Below are 9974 nucleotides of genomic sequence, written 5' to 3'. Positions count from 1 at the left end.
TGGTTTTTCTCCGGTACCGGGAACCGAACTCACGACCTTGCGCCTGCCAGGCAGGCGCTTTTGCCGCTGAGCTAAATCCCCAGCCCCAATTTCAGTTTTCTTAATAACCTCTGTTTCCTCTGATAGTTTTTGAACTAAAGTCTTTTGTTATGATACTAATTCAGGTACCCATACTCTCTTGCTTTTTATTTGCTTGTGTACAATATCCCATTACTTTGAACCTATGTGTGTACTAATAGCTAAAGTGAGTCTCCTGTAGGCAGTATATGAAGACTTTATTTTTTAATCTGCTCAGCCACATATATCAAATAGTATATCATTTGATTGGGGAGTTTAATCCACATTTAGCATAAATATTGATGAAGAAGTATAGTTCCCATTTTGTTCATTAGTTTCTGTTTTCCAGTTCTTTTCTTCTTATTTTCTTCTTTTTGGTGTGTTCCTGTTCGTTTATTTTCATGATCATAATGCTTGGATTCCCTTCCTTTTTGTGTGTTTTTTTCTCTGTAGGTATTTACTTTGTGATTCTCATGAAGCTTACAGTGAAACATTTAATCACTACAGTATTTTAAGCTGATGATTAACTATTGTAATCCTACATAAAACTGCACTTTAATTTCCTTTTCATCCCCACACGTTTTATTATTGATGTCAAATTTTATATGTTCTTACGTGGCATATAATAAGTAAGTTTTGCTGAAGTAGTTATATTTATTATCTGGGCTTTGTATATATTGTACACTATAACTGAAAGTGATTTTCACACCTCTACACTCTTACGGTATTATTTGTCTATATATTTATTTATCTTTGCAAGTGAATGTTATACATTCATATGCTTTCATGTTGGTGTTTATTGATATTTCCTCTGACCTTACCAAACTGTATTTAGTGTTTTTGTGTGGTAGGTCTGATGGTTATGAACTCTCTCATCTTTGTTATTCTAGGAGATTCTTTGGCTCTTCATTAGTGAAGGACAGGGTTGTATTTGTAGTGTTTTTGATTGATACCTTTTTCTTTCACCAGTTCCTTTCATTCCCTCTGTTGTATAGGAATCTGCCGGGAAATTCCCTGACAGTCCCATAGGGATTTCCACGTGTGTGTTTCATCAGTATTCATCTGTTACTCTCAAAATTTTAGACTTTTGACCACTTAATTTTATGTATGGATATAAGCATTCTTGTTTTAATGCTATTTTAGGGTTTTTTTTTCTTTTAAAGAGAAAAAAACAAAAGCACAATAACAAAAATAAAGGCAAAAACAAAACAACACAAACACTATGTAGAAAAACAATACAGATTTTCAAAACAAGATGATAAAAAATCAAAAATGGTTGTTATATTACTTATTGTTATCGTCAAAGTAGTTGCTCAGATTATCAGATGTAGGTATGAAAGATTGACCAAACAATTAAACATTAACTGTTGCTTTCAATAAACAAATTGAAATTAGTAGTACAGTTCTCTTAGCTATCTTGTCTGTTTGTATATATATATATTTTTCCCTTCCTTCTTTCCTTTCTTCTTTCCCTCATCCTAGTTCTTTCCTATTGAGCAGTTTCTTTCCCTTTCACAATATCTATTGTACCTTTCAGTTTTATTTACTCTTAAAGGTTCTTACACTAGGGGCACAATACAGTGTTTACACACGCAGGTCTGATTTATTTCAATTATGAGTATGGCCTCTACTTGCATCCATTTACCTATAAGAGCCTCGAGTTTATCTTTCTTTATAGCTGAGTAATACGCCATTGTATAAAAATACCACATTTTTCTTATCCATTCCTCAGTTGATGAGCATTTGGGTTGTTTCCAAGATTTTGCTATGACAAATTGTGCTGCTATAAACATGGATGCACATATATCGCTGCAGTATGATGTTTTCATTTCTTCTGCGAAAATACTCAGAAGGGGAATGGCTAGGTTAAATGGGACTTCTAATCCTAGTTTACTGAGGAATCTCCAGACTGATCTCCACAGTGGTTGCACCAGTCTATATTACCACCAACAGTGGAGAAGAGTTCCTTTTTCTCCACAGCCCCTCTAACAGTTATTGGTGAGAAGAAATGTCAGTGTTATTTTGATTTGCATCTCTCAAATGACCAACGATGCTCAACATTTTTTCATGTTTTTATTTGCCGTTTGTATTTCTTCATCTGAGAAATGTGTATTCTTCTCAGATGACTGTGTTTGGACTGAGTCTTTGAATTTAGGGGGGTCTGAAATTTTTCAATTCTTTATATGTTCTAGATACAAGTCCTTTGTCTGAGAGACAGTTAGCTAAAATGTTTTCCCACTCTGTGGGCTGTCCTTTCACTCTATCGGTGATGTCTTTTGAGGTATAAAAGCTTTTTAATAGGATGTGATCCCAGTTGTTGATTCTTTGAAGTATTTCCCATGCAGTTTGGGTTTTATTCATGAAAACTGTGCCTACCCCTGTCTTCAAGATTTCAACCTACTTTCTCTTCCAGTAGATTTAATATTTCTGCTTTAATATTTAGATCTTTGACTTTAGTTTAGTGCATGGTGACAAACATGGGTCTAGTTTTACTCTTGGGCATGTAGAGAGCCAGTTTTTTCCAACACCTTTTATTAAAGAGGCTATCTTTCTTCACTGAACATTTTTGGCTCCTTTGTCAAAGATAAAGTGGCTGAATGTGTGTATAGTTGTGTCCACATCTTCTAAACTGCTCTACTGGTCTTCAGGTCTTCTTTTTTGCCAGTACCATGCAGATTTTATCACAGTAGTTGTGTTAGTATAATTTCAAGTTAGAGATTGTGGTGCTTCTTGACTTGTATTTGTTGCCCAGGATTGCCTTTGCTATTCTAGGTCTCTTCTGGTTCCAGATGAATTTTAGGAGTATTTTCTCTAGTTCTGTGAGGTATGCTAATGGTATTTTGATTGGGATTGCATTAAATCTGTATAACAACTTTGAAAGTATGGCCATTTTCACTATGTTGGTTCTTCCTATCCATGAGCAAGGGATATCTTGCCATTTTCTGATATCCTCTTCAATGTCCTTTGTCAGAGTACTGTAATTTTCAATATGTAAATCTTTTGATTCCTTTTTTAGATTGATTCCTAAGTTAATGAGATTTAAAATGTAATTAAAAACTTACCAACAAAGTAAATCCCAAATCCTGATGAATTCACTGCTGAATACTACAAGAAATTTAGAGAAGATTTAATGCCAATACTCTTCAAACTCTTTAATGAAATTGAGAGGAAAGCAATACTCCCTCTTTCCTGGAGGCAATTGTTAGCCCGATACCAAAACCAGAGGAAGATGTTTTTGGTTTCTTGAGTCTGAATATTTGTTTCCCTCCTCAGATTTGAGATTTCTTTTAGCTGTTGTTTCTTAAAATGTTCAGTTCATCTGTATCTCTTCTCATCCTTCTTGAATTCTCTTACTCTGTTTCACTAGACTCATAAATGTCTTACAAGTTCCACAGACTGTTCTTAGGGTTTTTTTTTCCTTTGCTGGTCACGCTGCAGATTGAAACTAGAGCTTTCACATGAGCATACATTCCCAGCCCTTGTTCATTTTTATTTTTTACTTTGAGACACTGGCTAGGTTGGCTCCAGTATGATCTTTCTGTGTCAGTCTCTCTGAGCGCTCAGATTGTAGGTATGCACCACTACACCTGGCTCAAATTCTATGGATTTTGACAAAAACTTACAGATATGTATCCGTCTAGATAGGTATGTATTCATCTCTCTGTTATAGTACTGAACAATTCCTTTACTTTATTCAACCACTTCCTCCTGCAACAGGTTTCCAGTCCTCTCATATATTGCCTACCCTGTGTATTTCCTTTTAAGGAATGTTACGTGAATGGAATAATAAAATATATAGCTTTCATAGTGTGCCTTCCTTCATTTAACAAGATGCATTTAAAATTCATTCATATTATGCACTTAATCAGTAGCCTACTCCTCTCTTTTGCTGAGTAACAATTCATTGTATGGAAGCACAATATTTGCTTATCTATTATTTTCTGGAGTTCATCTTTATTCTATATAATATATAGTGATTATGAAAAATGTTGCCTTAAATATTTGCTTTACAGGGTTTGTGTGGGCCTAAGTGCAATGGTTGATACATTGTGTCAAGTTGAGAAGTTTAGGGCTTTAACTAATAAACTCAGCAGGGGGCCAAGGGCCTCACTTTGTAAACATCTTCATGTTGTGCAAGCGGAGGGCAAGGAGAGGGTGTGAGTGCTACTCCCGCCCACGGTGGGGGTAGCCTGCTTATAATATGAGGGAAGAGGCTTGCCCTGCCCTCTTTTGCTTTTGTTTTTGCTGTTTTCTGCCCCCTTCAACTATTGCCCCTCATCATGCCACCCTGCCTTGGAGCCAGCTGACTGCAGACTGAAACCTCCACAAACTGTGAACTAAATAAACCTTTCCCTCTTTAACTTTTCATTTGGGGTATTTTGTCCCAGCAATGACAGAAAAGTAACTAACACAATGATTTTGGGTTAATTTGGTATAACCTACATCTGTAATTGATAGATCAAGTTATAATTGTATGTTAAATGAGAAGTTACCCCACTGTTTTCCCAAAAGTGGTATCATTTGGCATTTCCAGTAACAATCAGTGATAGTGCTTTCTGAGTAATTAGTGGTATTTAGTTGTAGTTTTATTTGCTTAATGACATGTTGTGCTAAGCTAAATTTTTTCATATATATACCTTAATTTTGAATTGCCTCTTTGTCTTCCATATATTTCCTAATTGTTTTTTCCATTCTTGACATTTTCATAGTTATGTAATATCTATCATATCACCTAGCTAAATATTTTCATTTTGTTAACATAGGACTTGTTATTGGCCATTTTGTTTAAAATTTAGGAACTATACACAACTTCATCTTTTTCCAAATTGCTTCGTCCTGTTACCCACTTTTTATTTCTTTAAATCAGAGTCCTAAAAGTGAAATTCTGAGATCAAAGTATGAGCAGTGATATTATTAGGTGATAGAATATAAATTGTGTTTGGTTTCATAACATTTCCCAGAGTTACTCATTTGAAACACTGAGTGACGTACTGTAACCTATGTAAGAATGTGCCAGGTAGTATTTTTATTTGACTTTTCCCCTAAAAAGAATATTACAATTTCATCATTTTTAAGGCATTAATTTATAATAAGAATAGGTAATTTTCCATGCCTAATATGCCATTTAAATTTCATGTTTTGTTTATAGCTGAGTTAATGTTTAATTATTTGACCAATTTTGCATATTTGTATCTGATAATCTGAGCAACTACTTGGAAGATAACAATATATACTACAACAAACATTGTTAATTTCCTATCATCTTATTTTGAAATTCTGTGTCGTTTTTATTGTTTTTTGTGTTGTTTTGTTTTTGTTATTGTGTTTCTATTTGTTTCTCTTTAAAATAAAAAAAAAACTAAAAAAAATTCATGTTTTAAATTCAGTGCAGTAGTTCATCCAGGAAATCGTAATATTGGAGGTTCTTAAAGCAACGTTGAAAATCTTTTAAAGGCTGGGCAGCACAGAGCACTACTTAATAGAATTCATACAAAGCATTTGTCTTTTGTTTTGGGAAAAACTGTGAATAAGATTTATACCTTGAGAAAAGAATCTTCAAATCGCTATTTGAAATGAATTTACTCTAATTTTTAAACTAAAAAAAATACATTTTGACACTTCTAAATTAAATCTTGCTGGACATGGTAATGCAGGTGTGTAATCCCAGCACTTAGGAGGCTAAGGCAGGAGGATGGGAATGAATTTGAGGTCAGCCTTGTCTACATAGTGAGGTCAAGGCCAACCTCAACTATGTAGTGAGATTCTGTCTCAAAAAAAATTAAATATTGTCACTTTCCAATTTTAGAATATTTTTCAAGCTTGATTAAGATAGTAAAAAACATTTTTATTATGATAAAATACATATAATGTAAACATTACCCATATTTATTTATTTATTTATTTTTTGTTTTTTTTAGACAGGGTCTTGCTAAGTACTTCAGGATGGCCTTGACCTCACTATGTAGCCCGTCTGGCCTAAAACTCATGGCAGTCCTGCCTCAGGCTCCTGAGTGCTGGGATCACAGGTGTACGGCACCGCGCACTGGGATTTTGATCGTTTTTTGAGTACACAGTTGAGAGGCACTAAGTATATTCATGCTGTGATCAACTGTCACCATCGTCTATCTCTAACACTTTCTCTTCTTCCTAAACAGAAACTGTACCCATCAAACAAGAACTCTCCAGTGCCTTCTATTCTGACCCTCCAGAATGACATTCTATTATCTGTTCTATCAATTGGACTACTCTTAAGTTCATCTCTTACAAATATATGCATTAAATGGTACTTTATGTTGTGAATGACTTTCTTCAGCATAGTAGCTTCACAGCTCATCTATACTGCGCCACAGGCCAGAATTTTCTTTCAAGTTTAAAGCTGAACAATATGCCAGTGTATTCAAAGGTTACATTTTGCTTATATGTTCTTATGGTTATAGACAGTGAGTTGTTTCTAGCTTTTACTGTTGTAAATCATGTTATCATGAGTACACTAGGGACAGATTTCCTGCATGAAATGCCTTCTGGTGTGTGTGTATGTGTGTATTTTCTGGATCATGTGGTAATTTTCAGTAATAATTATTTACAAGTCTAATTCGGCAAAATGCAGGTAAAAGAGAGTTTAATTATTAAAAAGTGACATAAGGTATCACATATTGAACAACAGTATGAGTTAACACAGGCCATCACAAGTGAGATCCCCCTCACAAGTCTCCCTTGAGGACCCAATGGAAATATAATTCCAAGTGCTGGAAACACAAATATGTGCATTAAATGATACTTTCTGTTGTGAATGGTTATAACTGAGATATTACATTGTTATATCTCAGACAGGTGTGTGGTTTAAATTTCTTTTATGTACTTGTCATCCACATATATCAAAAATAAATAGGTTTAACGGGAAAAAAAGAAGACTATATTCTCACTTATACCAGAGATGACATCATGATGGATCATCCCATGATTAGGCATACTATGCCACAATTAGGCATTCTAAAGCCAGTACATTGGCTTGTTTTAAGGGATCTTAGCCATCACTGACAGCCACGTTTTTTGTCTTCCACATGGATCTCAAAAAGCTAATCATACGTTTCTCGGTAGTGATGAACACCAAAGGACTGACTGTGGCATAGCTACGGGCCATAAGAACTTGGATACAGTGAAGTACTGCATTGTCGTTAAACATAGTTCTCGAGTAGGAGATCGTGCTGTCCAGAATGGACATGACCACAAAGAAACTCATGTGCAGCAGAATGGTCCTGGCAGCCTTTAGTTCTGGGGATTATTTTGGAGAAAGTGTGGTGCTGTGAAGATACCGGGACTGTTCTTATGCCTCCACAGCAGAATGACTATGTATCCACCTGACAGACACATGAATACTGTAAAGAAGGCTTCCCTGCAGATCAGCAGTGGGGAAAATACGTGCCGGAGGAAGGAATGCATCGGTAAAACAGAGCAGGACTGAGTGACATACATATGATGATCTCTGGTCAGATTCGGGGTGGCGGTGATGGAGATTACAAGGTGGCTGCTAACGGATGTATATAACACCCAGAGGAAAAGAATGGGACACATGTTGTGCCATGAGGATTTGTGTTTGAACTTTGCCAAACAAGAGCTTCTGGGGCTGAGGATGATGGCCTGGAGGACACTCAGCTGGCAGGTGATGCAAATGGAGAGGCCCCTCGTGCACCTGTACAAGAAGATGAGTGACTTACATGTGATGTCATCCCAAACCCTCCCTTGAGTGGTGAAAAGGTCTGTGCCTATGTATCCTTCGATTACCAACATCACTAGGTGGTTTAGGGCCAAGAGGTCAACAGGTAGGTCAGTGAGCCTGTGCCTGTGCCCCAGAAGGAGCACGGCAATGTGGAAGAGAAGAAGGATGGCGTTGCCTGAAACCCCAATGCCAACTTCAGAATAAAAGGTGATTCTGATGTTAATATTACTGAACAGTTCCTTGTGTTTACTCATCTTAATAGGAAGGATTCATGTAGTGTTTGTCTGAAGAGAAAAGCAAGAAAAAGCCTTTATTACAAGTAAAATTTCTCTCATTATCAAGTGTCATGACACTGTCATTGCACAAATAAGCAGGTTCCTCCCAGTGTAATCTGATTTTACTTAAAACCTCAGTTCTTTCCACAGCATCTGGAAGCCATCCTCACGTTCTCCCCGTCTCAGCATTTCCCATCGTGGCTGGACTATGGATGCCATCGCAAGGCTCTCACATGGACGTTTTACCCTTGACCCTCCCCATGAAACCTGTCCACAGATTAGATATGCACAGAGATACTTCATTTCAGTGCTGTCTTTATTCTGGTTCATTTTTGCCAGACCAAATATTCTTAATATGTAATCACAGAGAACATTGGTAAGTGTGAACTCTGAATTCAGACTTGAGTTTTTATCTCTGTTCTGCCGTTTACTCTGAGTGTGATCTTGAACACTCTTTGAGCCCAACGTTCAGTCATCATATATATAAAATAAGGAACTCATCCTACTTATACCTTGGCTAGTTTATGGCTAAGAGGAGCTTAAATATATATACTAAAGGAAGAAGTGTTTCTGGCATATAATGATCTCTAGAAATATGGACTACTATTCTTACTGGCACATAGTTTCTCACACGTTACTGGGTAGAATTATTGCAGTTCTTCATGTAATTGCTGAGCTGTGACCTTACCTGGAACAGAGAAGATACAAAATTGCCAGAATAGTAGAGCATTTGACAGCTCTTCTTCAGAGAACTCTATGGAATTTTAGGACATTTGTTTGAGTACTCCAGTGTGACTGTACATCTCACGTATCTTTTATCATCCTGATGGAATAAATAATCCATGTGAGAAGAATCTAAAGATGATCAGGAATGTATTCCAGTCTTTTTCTCTTCAGGCATTTGGAATCAGGGCAATAAATAGAACCATGATTAAAAATACATCCTGGGGGCTGGGGATTTAGCTCAGCGGCAAAATGCCTGCCTGGCAAGCGCAAGGTCGTGAGTTCAGTTCCCGGTACTGGAGAAAAAAACCAAAAAAAAAAAAAAAAAAAAAATACATCCTGGTCCTTCCATTTGAAGGTTCTAATGAAAGAATTAGTATCCAACATAATCCTGAAAGATGGACTGTGTAGGAGTCCAAGCTTTCATCTCTCCTTCACATAAGCAATGATATTTTCCTAGACTTACTACTATCAAGCCTGAAATTGATATCAGAAACTTTGATGAATGATCTACAGGTGGGGTATTTCTTATAGAATACACATTTTACTTTAATCTTATTATCATACATGAGTTACATAATATTGTAAACATTGCCCAGTCATATACTAAAATAGAATTATCTCAAAATATAAGATTTAAGGCTAAATTATTTTCAAAACTTGTGGTTCTGTAATGTATGATGATAAGGCAATGCATAAATGTTAAACATTAATGAACATGGCATACAGTTAAGAATTTAGAGCTGAGGCGGATAGCAGTTAAAACATTTTTAAATGGCATTTCTAAAATAAAACCTATTGCATTATTAGAAAAAGATTAATTTTTGTAAAACCCTATATTCTGGATAGGAATACAATCTTTGTTAAGTGAGTATTAGTGAATTATTTTCCATGACTTGTAAATCTCTTTCAAGTAACACATGGGCTTACTTTATTATTCTTAGTCTCAATAAAGAGAATTTTGTAAAAGAAGGGAAAAATGAAGGAGATATGTTCAATGTTTCCAAAGTAATGTTTGAGTAAAATCAAATTATTTTCTGTTCATATATTCAACATTGTTGGGTCTGACCCCTAATACTCCCAGAAGAAATAGCATAAAATACTACTCAAATACTATCTACATCTTATGCAAACATGTGCTCACTAGCAAATAGTCCTAAAAGTTATTTTGTGATCTCTGTTAACTTGTAATGGTATATGCC

General features: G+C 35.8%; 1 pseudogene; it reads right to left on the bottom strand.

The window, feature by feature from the left end:
- Positions 1–6808: 6808 nt before the first annotated feature.
- Positions 6809–9027, bottom strand: LOC106148405 (annotated as a pseudogene).
- Between the last annotated feature and the right edge of the window lie 947 nt (positions 9028–9974).

This window comes from Chinchilla lanigera, unplaced genomic scaffold (genome assembly GCF_000276665.1).
Source record: "Chinchilla lanigera isolate Chin_1 unplaced genomic scaffold, ChiLan1.0 scaffold00020, whole genome shotgun sequence".
In the NCBI taxonomy this organism is placed as follows: domain Eukaryota; kingdom Metazoa; phylum Chordata; class Mammalia; order Rodentia; family Chinchillidae; genus Chinchilla; species Chinchilla lanigera.
The sequence above is the reverse complement of the archived record's forward strand: the minus strand, read 5'-3'. Positions and strand labels throughout refer to the sequence as shown.